At 43.7% G+C, this 27,603-nt stretch overlaps 1 protein-coding gene across 2 annotated transcripts in view; it reads right to left on the bottom strand.

The window, feature by feature from the left end:
* LINGO3 (leucine rich repeat and Ig domain containing 3) overlaps positions 1 to 14,393 on the bottom strand; it is a 105,929-nt gene extending 91,536 nt beyond the window's left edge. For both annotated transcript variants that reach the window (XM_056574037.1, XM_056574001.1), the window contains exon 1: positions 14,326 to 14,393. The gene's annotated coding sequence lies outside the window, so the exon portion shown is untranslated. The remainder of the gene's footprint in view (positions 1 to 14,325) is intronic.
* Between the last annotated feature and the right edge of the window lie 13,210 nt (positions 14,394 to 27,603).

Below are 27,603 nucleotides of genomic sequence, written 5' to 3'. Positions count from 1 at the left end.
AATTTTGGTGCATGTCATTATAATTTTTTTAAAGTAGTAAAATAAAATAGAAACCTATATAAATTAGGTATCCTTATAACCTTATGGACCTACAGACTAAATAAATATTTTTTTTCCGGTTTTGCCATAGATTTTGTGGTGAAATGATTGATGTAATTTCAAAATAAAATTCAGCAGGCAAAATAATCACACGTTGTTTTCGCAAACCCAGTACTGCCAACACCGTCTTGCATGCAGCTTCGTGCCATCCCCCCCCCACGTGGCGAAGAATTTGCCCTTAGGAGAGATGGTGCGAGCTAGATGTAACTGCACACTGGATGCAGATTTTGAAATAGAAGCCAATGCTGTCTGGGCACGATTACTGACACGAGGATATAAAAAATGGCATGTAACACATGCCATCAATGTGGCGAAAGCTAAAAATAGATCTGATCTTTTGTTAGACAACAAAACTAAGATGAAGAAAGAACAATTGCCTGTCACCTTTGTCACTCAGTACAGTGCACAGTACAGGGAAATCACAAAAATCATTGATAAATATATGCCGATTATCAGCAGTGATCCCATGTACAGATCTGCGCTGAGTGGAAGTTACAGATGTAGCCCTAGAAAAGCGCCAACCATAGGGCAGATGGTGTCTCCAAGCCTCTTTTCCTCTAGTAACTCAAAACCAGTTAAGTGGTTGAGTACCACTGGTTCATACAAGTGCGGCCACAATAGGTGTATATGTTGTAACATCATGCATGTATCGAAAGAATTCACTTCCACTGTAAGAAACGAAACACATGTAATTAAACAGTATATAAACTGTAACACATCTTATGTGGTGTACTTGGTAACTTGTTGGGAGTGCAATATGCAATATGTGGGGTGTACTACCTGTCCCCTGAAAGTCAGAATTAGGAAGCATTTATCAGATGTCAAGCATTTTAGCTCCCGACACGTCTCCATGGTTAGTCAGCACTGCGCAGAAAAACATGGTGGCAGCCATGACTCCCCCATGCTCCAGGGCATTGAGAGAGTTATGGCTCCAGTAAGAGGAGGCGACCATAGACAAAAGCTTCTAGATAGAGAAATGTACTGGATCATGCGCCTTGAGAGTAGACATCCTATGGGCCTTAATAAAAGACAGAATGTGATCCTACATTATTGAAATACTTTCCACGCGCACGACTAAAGTACACTAGTCTCATTATTAATGAGACCTTATTTCGCAGTCCTGTAGAGTTCGATAGTACCTCACATATATTCAGTCCTCTATATAAAGACACAAAAATAACAAATAGAGATGAAATTAAAGATAAAAATGATAATATATTTACACTTCATGAGGGAGGACGCACTCACACATATGTATGTAGGAGGTATCATTTTTTGTTACTATAATAGAGTCTGCAACCGTCTATATAACCACATGAAGGATAAGCATACCATCTTCATACTACATCAATCTTACCATTATGTATTGGTTTGTTTTTCCTTTATTGTTCACTACGCATGTACATGTATTTAACTTTTATACATTTGCAATAGATTTTATAATTACACTTATTTTTCTGTTACGTATGTAATTTTATGATTATTACTGTACATTGGGATTTGCCAAAGGGATATAATGTACTATGTTTAAATATGTCCTGTGTTTATGCATTATCATTTCTTTTGGTAAAGGTATTTCTCTCCTGTCTGGGGGAGTGTCTGGTGCACAGGTGTATCTACTCAAGATACACCTGGGCATGTGACACCTCCCCTATATAGGATCTCCAACATCCAGATAGACGTATCAGTATGATTAAGATCGCCTAGCCGATCGAAACGCGTCACTGCTATCTTCCTGTATGTCGTTTTGTCTGAAATAAAACACCAAGTATTCGAGCATTTGGCTGCGCTGGACATCGTTTCTTGTTTCTCTGGATTTAAATCAGCAGTGTCCGGGCTGAGTCCGTGCCACGGCCGGCAGACACAAGAGGGGTGAGCTGGATTTACTCTTTGTGGTAAAATAAAATTTGTGGCGCAAACAAAAAGAAAAAAAGAACCTTATAAGGGTCTGGAAAATTGAAAGCATTATGATTCTTAGAATGTGAGGAGGAAAAAAACGAAAGTGCAAAAATGAAAAATGGCCCGTCCTTAAGGGGTTAAAACTGTGTATAAGTCCCTACCCCCTTTGCTGTCTCATTGTCTCATATTTGCCTGGGAGCTGATTTACACGTAAACCAGAAAATGATTGTAAACCTGGGGTTATCATGTGATAGTTGCAAGAAATGGTTGCTTTCAACAAATGCCATAGGAGAGGCAACTTATATTTATAAAGAGAGGTCCAGCTTTCAACACCTGATACAAGAATAAAAAATGTGTTCCCATTTGGGACATTTTTAGTATTTGCACAGTAAATGCCACATATGTCACATAGATGCGGGTCCTACCTCTGGGTCCACACCTATCTTGAGGGTTCCCTCTAGGTCTGTTTGTGGCTCCTGCGAATGATCTAGAGAGCTAGACTGTTTACGCAACTCAACATAAACTTAATGGAAGTTTTGCAAACTGTGTAAAACCGCCCATTTGGCTTTTTAACCCTTCCAACCACCACTGGCAGCTTCCAACAGACCTAAGGGAGCCCTCAGTGCCAGATGGAAATACACCTTTAAGGTACAAACTTGTTAAGAAAACATTGTAAGCTATGGCCCCTCCCAGAGATGAGGACAGAGGAGTACCTTTAACCTGCATTTCATTTTCAGGAATTTTTCACCCTACATTTTGAGAAATCGAGCACACCCTGTGAAAGTATCCTGACTATTGGTCTTATGCAATTGGATAGCCAGACACAATGATAACTGAAAACAACTCACAGTTCAGTAAGATCATCCAACATATAGTCCCAGTGCTTGAACATCAAAGTTAGGAAAGCTTTATGTTGAAGCAGGGTAACCAAGGGTATCGTTGTCTCTAAGATTCCAGGAGGTAGCCCTCTTAACCCTAGCCTTTTTTGTTACTATTCACTAGTTACTCCTCCTTATTTTGCTCCATTCTTGCCCTTAGTTTATGATAAGTTGTTCTGGATTGGATTCTTAGTAGGAGCTGATGTTGCTCCAAGTTATCCTGGACTTCTCACAACATCTCATAGGGATAGTCCAGCACTGGTCCAGCACTCCTTTTTCTATCTCACTCTTCTCTAGATTAAACTTCCATTCCCAATCAGCAGAGAGGCTGGGTGAGAGTAAACTCCCCCCCCTTCCCTCTAGAAGGTTCATAGCATTGTAGTGAATTTGGGCACTTACTTAGAAGGATTTGGGTGTACTTGAAGATCACAGACTACAGAACAGTGTGCAATGTCAAGCAGCTGCTTCTAAGGCTTGCAGGATATTTTCATGCATCAAAAGAGGTATGATCTTGTGGGACAGGAACATAATGCTACCTCTTTATAATGCATTGGTGCTGCTTTACCTGAACTATGCTGTAAGTTTTGGGCACTGGTTCATAAAAAAAAAATTCAAAGTAAATGGTACTTGTCAGGTTCCATATATACCCACTGTCACAACCTCCATCCTAACCCAGTTATCAGCTGTTGGAATGGAACTCCCTATCGAAGCTCCACAATGCTGATGTGAACACAGCCGTACCTGTAATGGTATCTATATATCTGTTTATTTATTTATCTACCTATAGTTATATATAAACATAATAAAACAATGAAATGAGGTAGTAAACATTATCAATATCAAAGGCACATCTGTAATATGGCCCCTGTTAAATAACTCCCAACCACATGCCCTACAGGGATCCCAGTGGGGTCGCTGGAATATAAATCAACACTGTCTGGGGCAGAGAGAGGATGGGGAGAAGAGTTGTGGAGGTGCAGGACAGTCAGGTAGCTAGCTGGGTTACAGTTAGAAAATGGGGTAGGGGGGAAAGTATCAGGTTGGCTAGTCCTGATCTGGTACACGCAAACATGTTTGCCCAGTTGGTAGATAAAGGTCATGTAGGTTTAGAGTTAGCAGCACTACATCAAGACATTGCCTCTAACTGCCTCTGGTAGTGGGGGACTTAATTATTAGGGTGGCAGACAGGGCAATCTGTCACAACTGTTGGGATTGCAAAACAATGTGTTTTCTTCTTGGCACTCAGGTTCGGCACATTGCAGATCAAGTTAACAGATTACTGGGAAGGGCTGGAGTAGACCCAGTGGTCATGGTACACATGGGCACCAATGACAAATTGTGGAGACAGAAAGCCATTTCCAAAGAGAATAAAACTAACCCCAAAATGTTCTTTAACTATATAAATAGTTAAAAGGTTAAAAATGAAAGTGTTGGTTCTTTAAAAAGTAATGAAGGAGAAGTTATGAATAGGGATCAGAAATATATTAAACACCTTCTTCTCCACTGTATTCACAGAGCAAAATGTAATGCCAGGTGAAATACAGCGAGATAAAATAAACTGCCCAAAACATGTCACCTGTCTAACCCAGGAAGAAGTACATTGCTGCCTAAAAATAATCAAAATAGACAAATAACCAGGTCCAGATGGCATTCATCTCTGCGTTCTAAGGGAGTTAAAGGGAACCAATCACTAGTTTTACCCTATATAATCAAGGGCAACACATAATAGAGGTTAATATCACGTGTTCTGCCATGTCTGGATGTCCGCTGGTACATCTATAAATGTGAAGTAAACAACTTTTATAAATGGTCACATGCTGTATGTAAATGAGGCTCAGTCGGGCGTGCGGCTGCTAAAGTAGTCATGGCTACCAGAGCAGTAATCATGCCTATTCAGGCTCAAACAATACCTATCTAGGTATGATTCAGCAGCTCAGTTTGGGTCTGATGTCATTTCTTAGAGGTAGGCTGTCAATCATGTCTAAATAGGAGTGATTAGAGCCTGAATCAGCGTGAGTACAGCGTGGGGAGTGGTGACTTCTTCAGCAGGCCGCATGCCTGGTGACTACTTGAGCATGCCTGGTGACTACTTAAGCCTCATTTACATATTGCTTGTGACACTTATTGAAGTTGTTTTTGCCACATTAACAGATGTACCAGCAGACATCCAAACATGGTAGGACACATGATATTAACCTCTATTACGTGTTGCCACTTGTTATATATGGTAAAACTTAATGACGGGTTCCCTTTAAGTAATGTAATAGCCAGACCCTTATATCTAATATTCAAGGATTCTATAGTGACAGAGTATGTTCCCTAGGACTGGCGCATAGCAAATGTGGTGCCAATATTTAAAAAGGGGACAAAAAGTAACATGGGAGGAAAAATCCAGGCTTGGAATATGTATTAAATGGAAAAACATTGGGGGCTACTGACATGAAAAAGGAGTTTAAAATTAACAGTGAATTTTCCTAGTGACCAGTGTCGGGCAGCTGCTGCCAGGGCACATAAAATTATGCGATGCGTCAAGAGGGACATAGATGCCCACGACAAGGAAATAATTCTACCGCTGTACAAATCTCTAGTCAGACCACACATAGAATACTGTGTACAGTACTGGACACCAGTGTATAAGAAAGATATAGTGGAGCCGGAGAGGGTTCAAAGACGGGCAACCAGAGTAATACGGGGAATGGGAGGACTACTTACCTATACACGAAACATGTGATTAACCCCGAACAGCCAGAGCCAGCAGGGGTGAGGTGGCACTGGTGCCACCTCACGATCGCCCTGATTTGTCGGCCGGATTACCGGCTGACCTATCAGGGCACCTGCTGCGGGTGTCACTCCCGCTCCGCCCCTCTTCCGGAGGACGTGAGCGGGTGCGGGCAGAAGACCCTGGGTGCTGGGGACCCCGATCCCCGGCGTCCTTGTTGGGATCGGGGCCCTAGGAGCGACGGCCGCGGCGAGGGACTGTCTTGCGACGGAGCAGCAGCAGGAGGTGAGTGACAGCCTCCTGCTGTTGCTTAGCAACAGCTCCCAGCATGCAAAAAGGGCATGCTGGGAGCTGTAATTATGCAGTAGCAGGAGGCAGACCACCACAACTCCCAGCATTCCCTTATGGGCATGCTGGGACTTATGGTTTTGCAACAGTTGGAGGCACATTTTTTCTATGGAAAAGTGTACCTTCAGCTGTTGTATAACTACAACTCCCAGCTTGCACAAACAGCTAAAGTGCATGCTGGGAGTTGTAGTGGTGCATCTGCTGGTTGCATAACTACAACTCCCAGCATGCCCATTGGCTGTCGGTGACTGCTGAGGGTTGTAGTTTTGCAACAGCTGAAGGTACGCTGGTTGTGAAACTCATAGTTTTTTTTTTTTTTTTACCTAACTCAGTGTTTCACGACCGGTGTGCCTCCAGCTGTTGCAAACTACAACTCCCAGTAGTCACCTTACACCATGCACCGTACATGCTGGGAGTTGTAGTTTTGCAACAGCTGGAGGCACACTGGTTTTGAAACACTGAGTAAGGTCACAAACTCAGTGATACATAACCAGTGTGCCTACAGCTGTTGCAAAACTAAAACTCTCAGCATGTACAGTCTGTCAGCGCATGCTGGGAGTTGTAGTTTTGCAACAGCTGGATGTTCCCCCCCCCCATGTGAATGTACACTCACATGGGCGGAGGTTTACAGTAAGTATCGGGCTGCAAGTTTGAGCTGCGGCAAATTTTCTGCCGCAGCTCAAACTGCCAGCGAGAAACTACAGTGAACCCCCGCCCGTGTGACTGTACCCTAAAAACACTACACTACACTAACACAAAATAAAATAAAAAGTAAAAAACACTACATTTACACATACCCCTACACAGCCCCCTCCCCAATAAAAATGAAAAACGTCTGGTACGCCACGGTTTCCAAAACGGAGCCTCCAGCTGTTGCAAAACAACTACTCCCAGTATTACCAGACAGCCACTGACTGTCCAGGCATGCTGGGACTTTTACAACAGCTGGAGGCACCCTGTTTGGGAATCACTGGTGTAGAATACCCCTATGTCCACCCCTATGCAATCCCTAATTTAGGCCTCAAATGCGCATGGCGCTCTCACTTTGGAGCCCTGTCTTATTTCAAGGCAACAGTTTAGGGCCACATATGGGGTATCGCCGTACTCGGGAGAAATTGCCTAACAAATTTTGGGGGGTATTTTCTGCTTTTACCCTTTTTAAAAATGTAAAATTTTTGGGAAAAGAAGCATTTTAGGTAAAAATTTTATTTTTTATTTTTACATATGCAAAAGTTGTGAAACCCCTGTGGGGTATAAAGGTTCACTTAACCCCTTGTTACGTTCCCCAAGGGGTCTAGTTTCCAAAATGGTATGCCATGTGTTTTTTTTTTTGCTGTCCTGGCACCATAGGGGCTTCCTAAATGCGGCATGCCCCCAGAGCAAAATTTGCTTCCAAAAAGCCAAATGTGACTCCTTCTCTTCTGAGACCTGTAGTGTGCCAGCAGAGCCCTTTTCACCCCCATATGGGGTGTTTTCTGAATCGGGAGAAATTGGGCTTCAAATTTTGGGGGGTATTTTCTGCTATTACCCTTTTTAAAAATGTAAAACTTTTGGGAAACCAAGCATTTTAGGTAAAAAATGTTAATTTTTTTTTACATATGCAAAAGTCGTGAATCACCTGTGGGGTATTAAGGTTTACTTTACCCCTTGTTATGTTCCCCGAGGGGTCTAGTTTCCAAAATGGTATGCCATGTGTTTTTTTTTTGCTGTTCTGGCACCATAGGGGCTTCCTAAAGGTGACATGCCCCCAAAAACCATTTGTCGCTCCTTCCCTTCTGAGCCCTCTACTGCGCCCGCCGAACAATTAACATAGACATATGAGGTATGTGCTTACTCGAGAAAAATTGGGTTTCAAATACCAGTAAAAATTTTCTCCTTTTTACCCCTTGCAAAAATTCAAAAATTGGGTCTACAAGAACATGCGAGTGTAAAAAATTAAGATTGTGAATTTTCTCCTTTACTTTGCTGCTATTCCTGTGAAACCCCTAAAGGTTTAAAACGCTGACTGAATGTCATTTTGAATACTTTGGGGGGGTGCAGTTTTTATAATGGGGTAATTTATGGGGTATTTCTAATATGAAGACCCTTCAAATCCACTTCAAACCTGAACTGGTCCCTGAAAAAAAGCGAGTTTAAAAATTTTGTGAAAAATTGGAAAATTGCTGCTGAACTTTGAAGCCCTCTGGTGTCTTCCAAAAGTGAAAACACGTCAATTTTATGATGCAAACATAAAGTAGACATATTGTATATGTGAATAAAAAAAAATATTTGGAATATCCATTTTCCTTACAAGCAGAGAGCTTCAAAGTTAGAAAAATGCAGAATTTTCAAATTTTTCATCAAATTTTGGGATTTTTCACCAAGAAAGGATGCAAGTTACCATAACATTTTACCACTATGTTAAAGTAGAATATGTCACGAAAAAACTAATCAGAATGATAACTAAAAGCATTCCAGAGTTATTAATGTTTAAAGTGACAGTGGTCAGATGTGCAAAAAATGGCCGAGTCCTTAAGGTGAAAAAGGGCTCAGTCCTTAAGGGGTTAACACCCTTTTCAATGCTAAAAGCTGTAATCCATTCCATGTTACATGGAATATGCCAGTATCAGAAATCATAAGGGCTCATAAATCCTCTTCCATCACAAATGGTTTGTTTTAAGAGAAACAGACTTGCCCATGACAAGAAATATGGTGTGTCATTTTCCACACAATATGGTGTTCCATATTCCCAGGATACAGGCATGATTAATAAGCATAACAATCACATGTTAAGATCTAGTGTGTGGGACAAAAAAAAAAAAATAAACTAAATTGCAGTTTTCTGCCCACAAATAATATTTTTGGGGTTTTGTGGTACATTTTATGTACTCATATAGGTATGTAAGTGGAAAAATAAAAGAGTTATGGATTTTAAAAGGAGAGGAGTAAAAACGAAAAGGCAAAAATGAAAATGTCTTAAGTCCTTAAGGGGTTAAAAGCAAGAAGGCTGCTGTGAATAAGAAGCAGGATGGAAAACAATAATATCAAAATATAGATACAAAGACTAGAGAGTCAGAACTCCAGTACTTGCCAAATAGGGTGTGCTGGAATCCTGCAGATATTGTCCGACATTTATCAATGAGTTTACACCTATTTTGGCGCACTGTGTGTTATTTTGCGCCTTTTGGTGGTAGAATATTTTAGTCATTCCAGATGTTTTGGAGTAGCAGTACACGCTTTTCAATTCAGCGTATGCCGTGGACTGAAATTTATGAACTGCGCCTTTTTGTAAAAAGGCGCATAAAAGGCGCAAAGCCACTGAAAAGTGTCTAAAACTACACCATCCCAGACCTGGCATAGCTTTTTGGTGTATGTGAAGAGAGAAATTTCAGAAAATGTGACCTGCACAAAATTTATCAAATGCTCTGTGAACATTTAATACATTTTGTGCTCCTACACATTATCAGCACACAAAAAAAGGGTGTAAAAAATGCTTCACTTACACATACAATGATAAATGTGGGCCAATGGGTTTTAAGGAGGAAGCATGACAATCTGTCCCTTAAACAATATCTTAAATAGCGTAGGCATCATCCAGATGTTTTCTTATTGCAAATGTGTGACAAACATTTATGGATGGCATTGCTTCCTACTTACTAATCTTATGATGTTACTATTAGTATGCTTGGAAAAACCTTATGTTCTTCAGCTATATAGCCAGTGTGGAGAGATGATAAGAAAGAAGAAAAATGTTAAAGGGGTTATCCAGGAAAAAACTATTTTTTAAAATATCAACTGGCTCCAGAAAGTTAAACAGATTTGTAAATGACTTCTATTAAAAAATCTTAATCCTTTCAGTACTTATGAGCTTCTGAAGTTTAGGTTGTTCTTTTCTGTCTAAGTAATCTCTGATGACACGTGTCTCGGGAACCACCCAGTTTAGAAGAGGTTTGCTATGGGAATTTGCTTCTAAACTGGGTGATTCCCGAGACACGTGTCATCAGAGATTACTTAGACAGAAAAGAACAACCTTAACTTCAGAAGCTCATAAGTACTGAAAGGATTAAGATTTTTTAATAGAAGTAATTTACAAATCTGTTTAACTTTCTGGAGCCAGTTGATATATATATATAAAACATTTTTTCCCTGGAATACCCCTTTAAATACCTTGCTTGAAATATTGGAAAACAAAAACAATAATAAAAAAAAGTGTAAAGAGGTGATAAGAAAGAAAAAGAACACTAGCAAACCTTGCTGAAAAAATCTATAAAAAAAAGACCCTTGATGGTCCTATGTGAAATTTTTATTCCCCTCGTGGTGGTCTTCAGACTGATTCATGTTGATCATTGTGCAGAAAGGGACAACAGTGGGAGGGGATTCACAATACAAGTAACAAAGGACCAGAACAAAACCAGGCAGGTAACCAGTCAGGTATTGCAAGAATGAGGAAACTAAGCAATAAGCAATGTCATTTCAATAAATTTAGCATAAGCCAATAGTGCAAGCGATTGTAAGAAATTTGCAATTGTATCATCTGGCCTTCCCCCTCTTAAACGTTAATTCATAAGGAAAAACTGCTTAATTTTGTCTTGTCTTTACAAGGAGACTAGAAGATCACTGAGTAGTCAGTAACATACAAATCTATAGACAGGCAACTGTAGTCAGAAGCAAACATAGACAGCAAAAAGAGTACACAAATTTATGATGAGGATTTGATCTCCCCAGGGCTTGATTTCCAGGTTATGCCTCAATACTGCTCTGTAATGTCCTCTGTGCTGCTGTTTCTTAGGGTGTACTATAAAAAATATAGAAAAGCAGAACCCTCTTTTGTGTCATCATAAGTGTACCCACTAGCTCAAGGACAGATGAAAATTAGAGTTGAAGCTTGCAGAGTGGAGGTCTGATGCTCATGACATCATACTGATCCATGACATCATACTAGAGAACACCATTCAGTTGAGGTGACTCTGGTGAAAACTTCTATTCATCCTCTGGTTGGTAAAATCTCATTCAGAATTGCTTGCATTTTGTCAGTTTTTATTATGTATTGAAGTCATAGTACTTAGTAGCTTTTAGCCCCTTGAGGACCAGGCCATTTTTTGTTTTTTCCTCCTCCCCTTCTAAAAATCATAAAACTTTCAATTTTCCACCTACAGACCCATATGAGGGCTTGTTTTCTGAACCACCAATTTTACTTTTTAATGAAATCAATCATTTCACCACAAAATCTATGGCGAAACAAAAAAATATATATATATATTTGTGACAAGAAAACAAAAAAAAAAACAACAACAAAAAAAAAACAATACACCATTTTGTAAATTTTGGGGGCTTTCAATTCTACGCAGTTCACTTTTCGGTAGAAATTACACCTTATATTTATTCTGTAGGTCCATACAATTAAAATGATACGCAACTTATATAGGTTTGATTTTGTTTTACTTCTTTAAAAAAAAAATTATAACTTTGTACGAAAATTAGAATGTTTAAAATGTCCTCTTCCGACCCGCTATAACTTTTTTATTTTTCCGTATACAGGGATTTGTCAGTATCTATCAGTATCTTTTATTGAAAGAGCTACAGTTAAAGGGGTATTCCAGGAAAAAAACTTTTTTTTATATCAACTGGCTCCAGAAAGTTAAACAGATATGTAAATTACTTCTATTGAAAAATCTTAATCCTTACAATAATTATCAGCTGCTGAAGTTGAGTTGTTCTTTTCTGTCTGGCAACAGTGCTCTCTGCTGACATCTCAGCTTGTCTCGGGGACTGCAGAGAGTAGAAGATGTTTGCTATGGGGATTTGCTTCTACTCTTGACAGTTCCCGAGACACGTGTCATCAGAGAGCACTTAGACAGAAAAAAACAACTCAACTTCAGCAATTCATAAGTACTGAAAAGGATTAAGATTTTTTAATAGAAGTAATTTACAAATCTGTTTCACTTTCTGGAGCCAGTTGATATATATAAAATTTTCTGGATAAACCCTTTAATATCAAAGGGAACCTCTCACCCAGACTGTAGGCAGCATAAAACAGGTGCAGGCAGCCAGATGCTGATACATTATGATTTGATCAGCTATTTCATAGAAATGATAGATTAAAAATACTGCTGGGATCTTGGTAAGTAGTCATGGGATGCAGAATATCTGTGTATATGGACAGACCCGGCTGGTGGGGCAGATAGCAGCTGATGTAAACTGCCCCATCGACTAGCTACATGGGTCCCATGTTATTTTTAAACCATGATTTCTCTGAGCATGTTGCATCTGTTTTATGCTGCCCATGGTATGGGCAGCATAAAACTGGAGGCAGAATCCAGTTAATGTTAATAATACAGAATCCAGGACTGGCTTTAAGCTTCATGATGTCCTGTTAAAAATTGTCCCTTGTGCCTCTACTCCATTTTTTTATTGTTATAAGCAAAAGTATGAAATGCCAACATTACATTTGTTTTTTTACTCAGTTTCAGTGAAACTGCTGTCAGATATTGCGACTCTTTTCCTCTAGTGCCATCTTCTTCCAGGTTGCTGGTGGTCGATGAATCACACTGCTGATTAGCTAATCGCCACCCTCAGTGATGTGCTTCCTCGACCAAGGATAGACTGATGGGTAGTGTGACGTATTGAGCCTCTGCACTGGTCTTCCTGGTGCTCGAGCCTAATATGCCACACTACTGTGGTGTCCCTGTACCGTCTTGCATACCGTACCTTGTATGGTGGTCCCCAAAGTCAGAGTTACTACGTTCAGGTAGGGTCCCCCAGGTGGGACAGCCCCTAGTCGCCTCCTCCTTCTCTAATTTCATAATGCTATTATGTATATATTTAATAATGTGTATATTTAATATAGTGTATATTAGTCTACTTACCTTGTTAGAGTCGCAGGACCTTCGGTCATGTGGCCATGTTAATTCCTCTATGGTATGTTGGAGGACCTTTGGAGGTCCTTGGGTCACATGTTTACCCATAACTCTCTGTACAGGAGATTGGCAGTTGTATGGACCAGTGAGCTTAAGTCCAGCCACTGCCCATATAAGGGAGCTGTAGCCAATTATCGCTCTCTTGGGTTGCTGTTCTCGTGAATGTCGGACTAGCAGGACGGATCTGTGCAACTTTCAAAGACAAGCTAGGCCAGAAACCTGCCGGCCTCAGCCTAAACTAAACTAAACATCTCAATCCCCGCTAAAGCTAGTGTGATTACTGGACTGAATCTAAACCCCTAAATCCAGTGGATAACTGCAACAATTATCTTCCTAAGCTTAATAAACTCACGAGGTCCCAACCACTTGTCAAGCTCTAATAGACTCTGTTATATGGACTGTTCCTGTTCATTATTGCCTAAATCTTCAGTAAAAGTTCCGTCAAGTTTCCGCAAATCTCCGGTTGTGGACAATCAATTATTTCAAAGCTAGAGTACACCTTTAAGAGCACTAAAGAGGCATTGAATGGCAATGGGGCAGAAAGCGTCACTGTACACAGGACACCAAAGGGGTAATATATTGCAAATAGACACTAAGAAAGCACTTAATTCTATATTTGTACATATGCATTAATGTTATTGCGTTCTAAGAATTTGTAAAGCCTGTTTTGAAGCTCTCAATTGCTTTTGCTGTGAGCAGTTCCTGAGGTAGATTTTTCCATAAATTTACAGTTCTTATGATAAAGAAGTATTGTCACCCTCAGAAACTAAACCATTTTCTCCAGGAGGAGGGAATGCCCCCTTCCTTGTCGTTTCCTTCTTGAAACAGTTTTCCCTCATATTTTTGGTACAGTCCATTTATCGATCTAAAGAAGTTGATCACATCTTCTCCTAAATGTCTCTTCTCAGGAATAAACAAATTAATTTATTTTCATAAAACTAAACCTAATTCTGGGACCTGGATGTGCAGTAAACAATATCTCTCGCCCACATGTGAAAACGGTTGAAAAATCTAGTAAAAATAATGGCAAATTAAACTTTCATTAGGCAAGGGGTTAAATACAGTCTGGCCATTGATGTATATAGAGAAATTAAAGCCACTGCAGCTTGATGCTCATTCACTTCCTTTGCAATGTATGTTGTCCTTGAAGTATAAAGCAGAGGATACATAGACTAGACTTCTCCTATCCCTGTATACTCATGAGATTGGCTAATTATCCCCTTTATGATGAAGTTAAACCAATGATGATGAGATAAATACAGGGGCCTTGTTATAATGAGAGAACAGATACAATTAGGAGGTTCACTGTACACCTGGGGTTATTAATGGCCTCATTAAGAACACTGCGCTTCTCCTATCATTTTGCTCAGTAACCCTGTTACATTTTCAGTAACAGAACAAATCTAAATAGAAAGATATTACATTCTGCACGGAAAATCTCATTAACTTGTGTTGTTAAACAATAGATTCAATGAAATTGACCTACCTGTCACCTATAACAGGATGGTCTTTTTTTGTTCTATCCTCTAAACAAGGGCTTGCATGAGAATGTCTAGGAATATAAAACCCTAGGATTAAACCAAATATAACATAACCCCCCCCCCCCCCCCCCCCCTCAAAATTTTTTTTTTTTTTTTTAAATGAAGATTTGGCAGCAGGGGTTGCTGTTACACAACAATCAAAAACAACAGGATCACTGTGCTCTAAGCATTAGTATGTAACTATGCTAATGCCAACACATAGAAACTAGTAATACTACTGATATATAAGAGTTATTCATCCCTGGGAATAGAGGGGTATAAGTGCTTTATACCAGTAGTATTTTTTCTGTGCTACTAGTTTCTATTTGTTGGCACAAGATATAGTGACATAATAGGGGACATACTAATGTGGTGACCCTGTTGTTTTTATTAGGATTTCCAGCCATTTATACATTTCCAGCCATTTATTCACAGAATTTTCTGTGAATTCAATAGTAAATAACTCGGGTTGTGTAACCACACCCTTTATTTTGTTTGTCTGGCCACGCCCCCTTCACAACAGACCACACACCTTTTTTGGCTTTTCACAATGCAATGTCGGGTTAGGCTGGGTTCACACCACATTTTGTTAAATATGGTTCCCGTATACGGCTGGAAGGAGGGGGGCGGGGCTTAATCGCGGTGCCCGCACTCAGCCGTATTCGGGAACCGTATTTAATGTATGTCTATGAGCCGACCGGAGTGAACCGCAGCCTCGACTTCGTTTTCGGCCATGTGCGGTTTCCCGACCGTAGGCAAAAACGCGGTCGACAACGTTTTTGCCTGCGGTCGGGAAACCGCATACGGCCAAAAACGAAGCCGAGTTGAGGCTGCGGTTCACTCCGGTCGGCTCTTAGACATACATTAAATACGGTTCCCGAATACGGCTGAGTGCAGGCGCCGTGATTAAGCCCCGCCCCCCCTCCTCCCAGCCGTATACGGGAACCGTATTTAACAAAACTTGGTGTGAACCCAGCCTTATTCGGATTTTCCTGGTGCACACTTTCACACACAGTCTCAGACATGTCTCAGACACTATGGAGGAGATTTATCAAAACCTGTCCAGAGGAAAAGTTGCTGAGTTACCCATAGCAACCAATCAGATCGCTTCTTTCATTTCTGAAAAAGGCCTCTGAAAAATGAAAGCAGCGATCTGATTGGTTGCTATGGGCAACTCAGCAACTTTCCCTCTGGACAGGTTTTGATAAATCTCCCCCAATGTGCCAAAATAACCAGGAAAAAACTGGGGGTCCCAGCAAGGGGGCCGCAAGAAATCGGACATTAAACATCTATTTTCTTGTTAGTTATGAATGTCCATTGTGTGAACAAGCCTTTAATTCATCTATATGCTGCTCATGCAGCTACATGTTTTTTTAATCTGCTTTGTATATATTAAGAAAGTTATGAAAATATTTATTTTATTTAACAATATATTTTAACTAATTTAAGCTAGGTTTCCACTTTTTTTTTTTTGACACCTAAAAAAACACCAGAAAACTGCCACAGCTTTTTCCTGCGCTTTGGCATTTTTTCTGGCGTTTTCCCTGGTGTGGGGAAACTTGTCCCCTGTGGCAGTTTTCTCACTGTCTTCAGGTAACACTCTGTGGGTCGGATGCTGAGCGCCCGGTCCACGGAGCGCCCGGTCCACGGAGTGTTAGGAGGTGAGTAGTTATGTATATACAGGGGGGCAGAGTGTACCCGTGTATACTATACAGGAGCCGGGAATCCTGTCACCATATTGACAGGACTCCCTGCTCCTATAGCCCCTTTGGGCAGTATACAATTTATACAGCTATCTATAGATATATTTTTATTATTGTCGGCTACATTTTTAGTGCCCTGCCCACACAAATAAATTGATCCCTGTTTAAAAATTAATAAAAATGTTGTTATAAAAAAGAAAAATTTCGTTAAATACAATTTTTTCCATCACTACTGTATCTTTTTTTTATTTTATTTTTTTATGTTACCCTATGAAATTTTTATAAAAAAGGTATCTCCATCACTTTTTTGGATCGCTAAAGTCCAAAAAAGAATAAAAACCGCCTGCAAAAATGGCAAGGTTAAAACCCACATGGCGTTTTTCTTGGCGTTTTTTCACTCGCATAGACTTCTATGGGAGGAAAATGCCAAGATTTTCCTGAAAAAACGCCAAAGTCGTTTTTTAAAAAGCCCAAAAATTGCAAAAGGATAAAAAAAGTGGAAAAAAAAAACCTAGCCTTAGTCCAAATATTATTACACACTTATATATACTCTGTAATATTCATTCTATAGAAGAAAACAAATCTTCCCTTCCCTTAAAAATAATCATATGTGTTGTACATTACTGGCAACATTTTTTTTCCAATGATAGACAAGAATATGCAGATAAAATAAATATGTCTGGGCATTTTATGCAGTGTGAACTTAGCCTTACAGTTCTACAGTGGAATCTACAGTGGAATTACACCTGATGTTTTTGTCAATAAAAGCTATACTCACTATACTATTTTGGTAAGCCAATAGCGAAATATCACATGCAAGACCAACATGATGTTATTTTTACCCTTTTGTGGTATTTTTAGGATTAAAGGAAGTTTCTAAAGTTGCAACATGTTCAGTGTATGGTGTTTTTTCAGGAAACAAAAAAATACATTATTTCTAACTTTTTCCCCTCCTATTTATGAATAGAAATCCTTGAGTCACCTGAAAGAAACACAAGACTTGTAATAAGAAAAAACAGGGCTCCGTGGACCGGGCGCTCATCATCCGACCCACAGAGTGGTACCTGAAGACAGTGAGAAAACTGCCTCAGGGGGCAAATTTCCACACACCAGGGAAAACACCAGAAAAGATGCCAGAAAAAACTGCCAAAGCGCAGGAAAAAGCTGTGGCAGTTTTCTGGTGTCTTTGCTGGCGTTTGTTTAGGTGTCAAAAAACCCCAAAAAAACTAAAAAACAAGTGGAAACCTAGCCTTAATTAGTTAAAATATATTGTTAAATAAAATAAATATTTTCATAACTTTCTTAATATATACAAACGCTATTTTATTTAATTTTTTATTTCACAAAAACTCCATCTTGGAACGAGGGGCAGTTTTTAATGGCATTTGTTTCAGGTCAAGAAAATGACTCATAAAAGTTATGTGTAGTCCCTACTCTTACTGCATTTTTTTAGTTTACATTGTGTGAACTCAGTAATTATGAAATACATACACTGTTAAAAAAAAAAAATAAAGGGAACACTTAAACAACACAATGTAACTCCAAGTCAATCACACTTCTGTGAAATCCCACTGTCCACTCAGGAAGCAACACTGATTGACAATCAATTTCACATGCTGTTGTGCAAATGGAACAGACAACAGGTGGAAATTATAGGCAATTAGCAAGACACCCACAATAAAGGAGTGGTTCTGCAGGTGGTGACCACAGACCACTTCTCAGTTCCTATGCTTCCTGGCTGATGTTTTGCTCATTTTTGAATGCTGGCGGTGCTTTCACTCTAGTTGTAGTATGAGACGGAGTCTACAACCTACACAAGTGGCTCAGGTAGTGCGGCTTATCCAGGATGGCACATCAATGCGAGCTGTGGCAAGAAGGTTTGCTGTGTCTGTCAGCGTAGTATCCAGAGCATAGAGGCGCTACCAGGAGACAGGCCAGTACATCAGGAGACGTGGAGGAGTCCATAGGAGGGCAACAACTCAGCAGCAGAACCGCTACCTCTGCCTTTGTGCAAGGAGGAGCTGGAGGAGCACTGCCAGAGCCCTGCAAAATGACCTCCAGCAGGCCCCATGTCCACAGGTGGGGGCTGTGCTTACAGCCCAACACCTTGCAGGACTTTTAGCATTTGCCAGAGAACACCAAGATTGGCAAATTCACCACTGGTGCCCTGTGCTCTTCGCAGATGAAAGAAGGTTCACTCTGAGCACATGGCAGACGTGAAAAAGGCTGGAGACGCCGTGGAGAATGTTCTGCTGCCTGCAACATCCTCCAGCATGACCGGTTTGGCGGTGAGTCAGTAATGGTGTGGGTAGGCATTTCTTTTGGGGGACCGCACAGCCCTCCATGTGCTTGCCAGAGGTAGCCTGACTGCCATTAGGTACCAAGATGAGATCCTCAGACCCCTTGTGAGACCATATGCTGGTGTGTTTGGCCCTGGGTTCCTACTAATGCAAGACAATGCTACACCTCATGTGGCTGGAGTGTGTCAGCATTTCCTGCAAGAGGAAGGCGTTGATGCTATGGACTGGCCTGCCCGTTCCCCAGATCTGAATCCGATTGAGCAGATCTGAGATATCATGTCTCGCTCCATCCACCAACGCCACATTGCACCACAGACTGTCCAGGAGTTGGCGGATACTTTAGTCCAGGTCTGGGAGGACATCCCTCAGGAGACCATCCGCCACCTCATCAGGAGCATGCCCAGGCATTGTAGGGAGGTCATAGGGGCATGTGGAGGCCACATACACTACTGAGCCTCATTTTGACTTGTTTTAAGGACATTACATCAAAGTTGTATTAGCCTGGAGTGTGGTTTTCCACTTTGATTTTGAGTGTGACTCCATATCTAGACTTACATGGGCTTCTCAATATTTCTTTTTATCATGTAATTTTTATTAATTTATTAAACCACTCTGGAATACATGGAAATGATGCCCTGAATGCCCTCAAAGGGTTATTTTACTCCAATCATTTCCCTACTTTCATGAGTCATTTCACCAAGTAATTAAACTCTACATCTTATTCATGGCTCCGGCATCTCTCTGCATGGTTTCATTGTCATTTCCACATCATAATCTATTACCGTTTTCATGCCATCAGGCACAATCTTTTTAAGTTCCGCCAAGAAACGCTTGTTAGACTCGCCATTATTACAAGGCTGAAATGAAGGTTCTTTTCTAAACTTTTCTACAATGTACTTTAATCTGAGACTGGAAAAGTAGTGTGATGTTTACTGATCTACTAACTTCTTATTTTCTACTGTAAGATCTACAAAAGCAATAAATGGGCGATTTGTACGTACGAGTTTGGAATGTATAGTCATGGTATAGATATTCGGAGCATATTTGATTGACATTATTATCAACTCCTTAATACTTTATACTAAGTATTAACCCTAAAGGACACAGCTCATTTTGCCTTAAAGTCTACCTGTCATAGTTCCAAAAAAAAAAAAAAAAAAAAAGTGATATGTTACTCAGTACCTAATCCTGATCGTGTACATATATGTTTTATGTCTCTAGGATCTTCATATCCAGAGATAAAAGCATTTACCGTATTATTTTTAGTCTAAAATTTATGGAAGACACTAGATGTCCCCAATATTTGATCAAATGGTGTACATATAAACACCTATGAGTGCTCTCATACTATAGTGAGGCCACCAGTGATTTCTCTTAATCCTAACACTGTCAGAGACATATAGTGGATTGTGATTTTAAATGTGTGATTCTCACCATTCATTATTATTTAGTTTAGATCAATTAAAAGTCACGTTTTTGTTTGAGCACATAATATATAGATGTGTGGTTTATACGCCGATAAACCGCTGCAGTTCAATGATTTAAAGGGGTACTCCGGTGCTTAGACATCTTATCTCCTATCCAAAGGAGAGTGACATCACACTGGGGGGGGGGGGGGGGGGGGGGGAGCTTGCCTGCAGTATTCCTAAGACATTATGGCGAGTTCATAACAGGATAATGTTACGCCGAGCGCTCCGGGTCCCCGCTCCTCCCCGGAGCGCTCGCTACACTCTCGCTACTGCAGCGCTCCGGTCAGATCCTCTGACCCGGTGCGCTGCGATACCGCCTCCAGCCGGGATGCGATTCGCGATGCGGGTGGCGCCCGCTCGCGATGCGCACCCCGGCTCCCGTACCTGACTCGCTCTCCGTCGGTCCTGTCTCGGCGCGCGCGGCCCCGCTCCCTAGGGCGCGCGCGCGCCGGGTCTCTGCGATTTAAAGGGCCACTGCGCCGCTGATTGGCGCAGTGGTTCTAATTAGTGTGTTCACCTGTGCACTCCCTATTTATACCTCACTTCCCCTGCACTCCCTCGCCGGATCTTGTTGCCATTGTGCCAGTGAAAGCGTTTCCTTGTGTGTTCCTAGCCTGTGTTCCAGACCTCCTGCCGTTGCCCCTGACTACGATCCTTGCTGCCTGCCCCGACCTTCTGCTACGTCCGACCTTGCTTCTGTCTACTCCCTTGTACCGCGCCTATCTTCAGCAGTCAGAGAGGTTGAGCCGTTGCTAGTGGATACGACCTGGTCACTACCGCCGCAGCAAGACCATCCCGCTTTGCGGCGGGCTCTGGTGAAAACCAGTAGTGACTTAGAACCGGTCCACTAGCACGGTCCACGCCAATCCCTCTCTGGCACAGAGGATCCACCTCCTGCCAGCCGGCATCGTGACAGTAGATCCGGCCATGGATCCCGCTGAAGTTCCTCTGCCAGTTGTCGCCGACCTCACCACGGTGGTCGCCCAGCAGTCACAACAGATAGCGCAACAAGGCCACCAGCTGTCTCAACTGACCGTGATGCTACAGCAGCTACTACCACAGCTTCAGCAATCATCTCCTCCGCCAGCTCCTGCACCTCCTCCGCAGCGAGTGGCCGCTCCAGGCCTACGACTATCCTTGCCGGATAAATTTGATGGGGACTCTAAATTTTGCCGTGGCTTTCTTTCCCAATGTTCCCTGCACTTGGAGATGATGTCGGACCAGTTTCCTACTGAAAGGTCTAAGGTGGCTTTCGTAGTCAGCCTTCTGTCTGGAAAAGCTCTGTCATGGGCCACACCGCTCTGGGACCGCAATGACCCCGTCACTGCCTCTGTACACTCCTTCTTCTCAGAAATTCGAAGTGTCTTTGAGGAACCTGCCCGAGCCTCTTCTGCTGAGACTGCCCTGTTGAACCTGGTCCAGGGTAATTCTTCCGTTGGCGAGTACGCCGTACAATTCCGTACTCTTGCTTCAGAACTATCCTGGAATAATGAGGCCCTCTGCGCGACCTTTAAAAAAGGCCTATCGAGCAACATTAAAGATGTTCTGGCCGCACGAGAAATCCCTGCTAACCTACATGAACTCATTCATCTAGCCACTCGCATTGACATGCGGTTTTCCGAAAGGCGTCAGGAGCTCCGCCAGGATATGGACTTTGTTCGCACGAGGCGTTTTCTCTCCCCGGCTCCTCTCTCCTCTGGTCCCCTGCAATCCGTTCCTGTGCCTCCCGCCGTGGAGGCTATGCAGGTCGACCGGTCTCGCCTGACACCTCAAGAGAGGACACGACGCCGCATGGAGAATCTCTGCCTGTACTGTGCCGGTACCGAACACTTCCTGAAGGATTGTCCTATCCGTCCTCCCCGCCTGGAAAGACGTACGCTGACTCCGCACAAAGGTGAGACAGTCCTTGATGTCAACTCTGCTTCTCCACGTCTTACTGTGCCTGTGCGGATATCTGCCTCTACCTTCTCCTTCTCTACTATGGCCTTCTTGGATTCCGGATCTGCAGGAAATTTTATTCTGGCCTCTCTCATCAACAGGTTCAACATCCCGGTGACCAGTCTCGCCAGACCCCTCTACATCAATTGTGTTAACAATGAAAGATTGGACTGTACCATACGTCTCCGCACGGAGCCCCTCCTAATGTGCATCGGACCTCATCACGAGAAAATTGAGTTTTTGGTCCTCCCCAATTGCACTTCCGAAATTCTCCTTGGACTACCCTGGCTTCAACACCATTCCCCAACCCTGGATTGGTCCACTGGAGAGATCAAGAGTTGGGGCCCCTCTTGTTTCAAGGACTGCCTTAAACCGGTTCCCAGTACTCCTTGCCGTGACTCTGTGGTTCCCCCTGTAACCGGTCTCCCTAAGGCCTATATGGACTTTGCGGATGTTTTTTGCAAAAAACAAGCTGAGACTCTACCTCCTCACAGGCCTTATGACTGTCCTATTGACCTCCTCCCGGGCACTACTCCACCCCGGGGCAGAATTTATCCTCTCTCTGCCCCAGAGACTCTTGCTATGTCTGAGTACATCCAGGAAAATTTAAAAAAGGGCTTTATCCGCAAATCCTCCTCTCCTGCCGGAGCCGGATTTTTCTTTGTGTCCAAAAAAGATGGCTCCCTACGTCCTTGCATTGACTACCGCGGTCTTAATAAAATCACGGTAAAGAACCGCTACCCCCTACCTCTCATCTCTGAACTCTTTGATCGCCTCCAAGGTGCCCACATCTTTACCAAACTGGACTTAAGAGGTGCTTATAATCTCATCCGCATCAGAGAGGGGGATGAATGGAAAACGGCATTTAACACTAGAGATGGACACTTTGAGTATCTGGTCATGCCCTTTGGCCTGTGCAACGCCCCTGCCGTCTTCCAAGACTTTGTTAATGAAATTTTTCGTGACCTCTTATACTCCTGTGTTGTTGTATATCTGGACGATATCCTGATTTTTTCTGCCAATCTAGAAGAACACCGCCAGCATGTCCGTATGGTTCTTCAGAGACTTCGTGACAATCAACTTTATGCCAAGATGGAGAAATGTCTGTTTGAATGCCAATCTCTTCCTTTCCTAGGATACTTGGTCTCTGGCCAGGGACTACAAATGGATCCAGACAAACTCTCTACCGTCTTAGATTGGCCACGCCCCTCCGGACTCCGTGCTATCCAACGTTTTTTGGGGTTCGCCAATTATTACAGACAATTTATTCCACATTTCTCTACCATTGTGGCTCCTATCGTGGCTTTAACCAAAAAGAATGCCAATCCTAAGTCATGGCCTCCTCAAGCGGAAGACGCCTTTAAACAGCTCAAGTCTGCCTTTTCTTCGGCTCCCGTGCTCTCCAGACCTGACCCATCTAAACCCTTCCTATTGGAGGTTGATGCCTCCTCAGTAGGAGCTGGAGCGGTCCTTCTACAAAAAAATTCTTCCGGGCATGCTGTTACTTGTGGTTTTTTTTCTAGGACCTTCTCTCCGGCGGAGAGGAACTACTCCATCGGGGATCGAGAGCTTCTAGCCATTAAATTAGCACTTGAGGAATGGAGGCATCTGCTGGAGGGATCAAGATTTCCAGTTATTATTTACACCGATCACAAGAACCTCTCCTATCTCCAGTCTGCCCAACGGCTGAATCCTCGCCAGGCCAGGTGGTCTCTGTTCTTTGCCCGATTTAATTTTGAAATTAGGGTCGATGCTCTCTCTCGTTCCTCGGATGCCTCGGAAGTAGAGCTCTCTCCGCAACACATCATTCCTCCTGACTGCCTGATCTCCACTTCTCCAGCCTCCGTCAGGCAAACTCCTCCAGGGAAGACCTTCGTCTCTCCACGCCAACGCCTCGGAATCCTCAAATGGGGTCACTCCTCCCATCTCGCAGGTCATGCGGGCATCAAGAAATCCGTGCAACTCATCTCTCGTTTCTATTGGTGGCCGACTCTGGAGACGGATGTCGTGGATTTTGTGCGAGCCTGCACTGTCTGTGCCTGGGATAAGACTCCTCGCCAGAAGCCCGCTGGTCTTCTTCATCCTCTGCCTGTCCCCGAACAGCCTTGGTCTCTGATTGGTATGGACTTTATTACAGACTTACCCCCATCCCGTGGCAACACTGTTGTTTGGGTGGTCGTTGATCGATTCTCCAAAATGGCACATTTCATCCCTCTTCCTGGTCTTCCTTCAGCGCCTCAGTTGGCAAAACAATTTTTTGTACACATTTTTCGTCTTCACGGGTTGCCCACGCAGATCGTCTCGGATAGAGGCGTCCAATTCGTGTCAAAATTCTGGAGGGCTCTCTGTAAACAACTCAAGATTAAATTAAACTTTTCTTCTGCATATCATCCTCAATCCAATGGGCAAGTAGAAAGAATTAACCAGGTCTTGGGTGATTATTTACGGCATTTTGTTTCCTCCCGCCAGGATGACTGGGCAGATCTTCTACCATGGGCCGAATTCTCGTATAACTTCAGAATCTCTGAATCTTCCTCCAAATCCCCATTTTTCGTGGTGTACGGCCGTCACCCTCTTCCCCCCCTCCCTACTCCCTTGCCCTCTGGTTTGCCCGCTGTGGATGAAATATCTCGTGATCTTTCCACCATATGGAAAGAGACCCAAAATTCTCTCTTACAGGCTTCATCACGCATGAAGAAGTTTGCTGATAAAAAAAGAAGAGCTCCCCCCATTTTTTCTCCTGGAGACAAGGTATGGCTCTCCGCCAAATATGTCCGCTTCCGTGTCCCTAGCTACAAATTGGGACCACGCTATCTTGGTCCTTTCAAAATTTTGTGCCAGATTAATCCTGTCTCTTACAAACTTCTTCTTCCTCCTTCTCTTCGTATTCCTAATGCCTTTCACGTTTCTCTTCTTAAACCACTCATCATCAACCGTTTCTCTCCCAAACTTGTTTCTCCCACTCCTGTTTCCGGCTCCTCGGACATCTTCTCCGTAAAGGAGATACTGGCCTCCAAGAAGGTCAGAGGGAAAACTTTTTTTCTAGTCGATTGGGAGGGTTGTGGTCCTGAAGAGAGATCCTGGGAACCTGAGGACAATATCCTAGACAAAAGTCTGCTCCTCAGGTTCTCAGGCTCTAAGAAGAGGGGGAGACCCAAGGGGGGGGGTACTGTTACGCCGAGCGCTCCGGGTCCCCGCTCCTCCCCGGAGCGCTCGCTACACTCTCGCTACTGCAGCGCTCCGGTCAGATCCTCTGACCCGGTGCGCTGCGATACCGCCTCCAGCCGGGATGCGATTCGCGATGCGGGTGGCGCCCGCTCGCGATGCGCACCCCGGCTCCCGTACCTGACTCGCTCTCCGTCGGTCCTGTCTCGGCGCGCGCGGCCCCGCTCCCTAGGGCGCGCGCGCGCCGGGTCTCTGCGATTTAAAGGGCCACTGCGCCGCTGATTGGCGCAGTGGTTCTAATTAGTGTGTTCACCTGTGCACTCCCTATTTATACCTCACTTCCCCTGCACTCCCTCGCCGGATCTTGTTGCCATTGTGCCAGTGAAAGCGTTTCCTTGTGTGTTCCTAGCCTGTGTTCCAGACCTCCTGCCGTTGCCCCTGACTACGATCCTTGCTGCCTGCCCCGACCTTCTGCTACGTCCAACCTTGCTTCTGTCTACTCCCTTGTACCGCGCCTATCTTCAGCAGTCAGAGAGGTTGAGCCGTTGCTAGTGGATACGACCTGGTCACTACCGCCGCAGCAAGACCATCCCGCTTTGCGGCGGGCTCTGGTGAAAACCAGTAGTGACTTAGAACCGGTCCACTAGCACGGTCCACGCCAATCCCTCTCTGGCACAGAGGATCCACCTCCTGCCAGCCGGCATCGTGACAGATAAAATGTATAAATATAAGATTAGATCTTTATAAAATTAGTGCAAGGATTTTATAGATTAAAGTACAGCATTTTTATCAATACATTTTCTATCTGTTATATCTTTTCCAAGTAAAGTTGGATTCTAATCAACATAGCTGTCACTGGCTGGCCCCGAAGTTCCCCCACAGTAGCTACAGGCACCCGAGTTCCCCTACAGTAGCTACAGACACCCGAGTTCCCCCATTGTAGCTACAGGCACCGGAGTTCCCCCACCGTAGGCACAGGCACCTGAGTTCCCCCACAGCAGCTACAGGCATCAGAGTTCCCCCACAGAGGGTACAGGCATCGGAGTTCCCCCACAGAGGGTACAGGCATTGGAGTTCCCCCACAGAGGATACAGTCATCGGAGTTCCCCCACAGAGGGTACAGGCATCGGAGTTTCCCCACAGGAGCTACAGGCACCGGAGTTCCCCACCATAGGCACAGGCACCTGAGTTCCCCCACAGCAGCTACAGGCATTGGAGTTCCCTCACAGTATGTGCAGGCACCTGAGTTCCCCCACAGCAGCTACAGGCATCAGGGTTCCCCTACAGCAGCTACAGTGTCAGCACCAGCAGGGTTAACAGGTGCTGACAAGGTGTTGTTGCAAGGTTGCCGGGTTACGCCCTGCTGTCTGAGTGGCTAGCTACTGATTGACCACATGTGCATCTCCCTATTTTACCAGGCATCAGACACTGGGAAGATGCCTGTGAAACTAGTCATTACCTGAGTAGCCTGCATTTCCTTATTCCCTTGTATACCCGGCAACTTGACTTCTGGCTTCCTATCTGACTTCTCTTTTGTTATAGCGATTCGGCACCTCTTCCCACTCCTGGCTAGTCTCAGTTTGACTAACATTGACTTTATGTGTATATGTTTAGTTTGTCTTTGTTAGTTGCTTGTTTCCCTGTTGCTCCTGACAACAGACAGGATTGTATTTTATTGTGTTGTTGACATTTGACTCCCCTCACTTATTTAGGAAGGGATTGTCGACCAGTTTCCAGCCTATCATTCAGGATAGGCGGACAAGTAGGCAGGGACAGGGGCGCGGGTAAGCTTAGCGAGCACTCCTTCCCTGCCCATACATGACATACAGGCATCAGAGTTCCACCACAGTAGCTACAGGTATCAGAGTTCCCCCCACAATAGCTACAGGCATAAGAGTTCCCTCACAGTAGCTACAGGCATCGGAGTTCCCCACAGTAAGCGCAGGCATCTGAGTTACCCCACAGCAGCTACAGGCATCTTAGTTCCTCCACAATAGCTACAGGCATCAGAGTTCCCCCACAGCAGCTACAGGCATCTGAGTTCCCCCACAGTAGGCACAGGCATCTGAGTTCCCCCACAGCAGCTACAGGCATCGGAGTTCCCCCCACAGTAGGTACAGACATTGGAGTTCCCCCCACAGTAGGTACAGGCATTGGAGTTCCCCCACAGTAAATACAGGCATAGGAGTTCCCCCCACAGTAGGTACAGGCATCAGAGTTCCCCACAGTAGCTACAGGCATCAGAGTTCCCCCACAGTAGGTACAGGCATTGGAGTTCCCCCACAGTAGGTACAGGCATCGGAGTTCCCCCACAGTAAGTACAGGCATCGCAATTCCCCCACAGTAGTTACAGGCACCCGAGTTCCCCCACAGTAGCTACAGGCATCGGAGTTCCCCCACAGTAGGTACAGGCACCGGAGTTCCCCCACCATAGGAACAGGCACCTGAGTTCCCCCACAGCAGCTACAGGCATTGGAGTTCCCCTCCTTCCCTGCCCATACGTGACATACAGGCATCAGAGTTCCACCACAGTAGCTACAGGCATCAGAGTTCCCCCACAATAGCTACAGGCATTAGAGTTCCCCCACAGTAGCTATAGGCATCAGAGTTCCCCCACAGTAGCTACAGGCATCAGAGTGGGGGGTGGGCTCCTGGAGGCAGCTGGGGGG

Source organism: Hyla sarda, chromosome 1 (assembly GCF_029499605.1).
Source record: "Hyla sarda isolate aHylSar1 chromosome 1, aHylSar1.hap1, whole genome shotgun sequence".
Classification (NCBI taxonomy): Eukaryota; Metazoa; Chordata; class Amphibia; order Anura; family Hylidae; genus Hyla; species Hyla sarda.
Note: the sequence above shows the minus strand (reverse complement) of the source record. Positions and strands in the feature narration are given on the sequence as shown.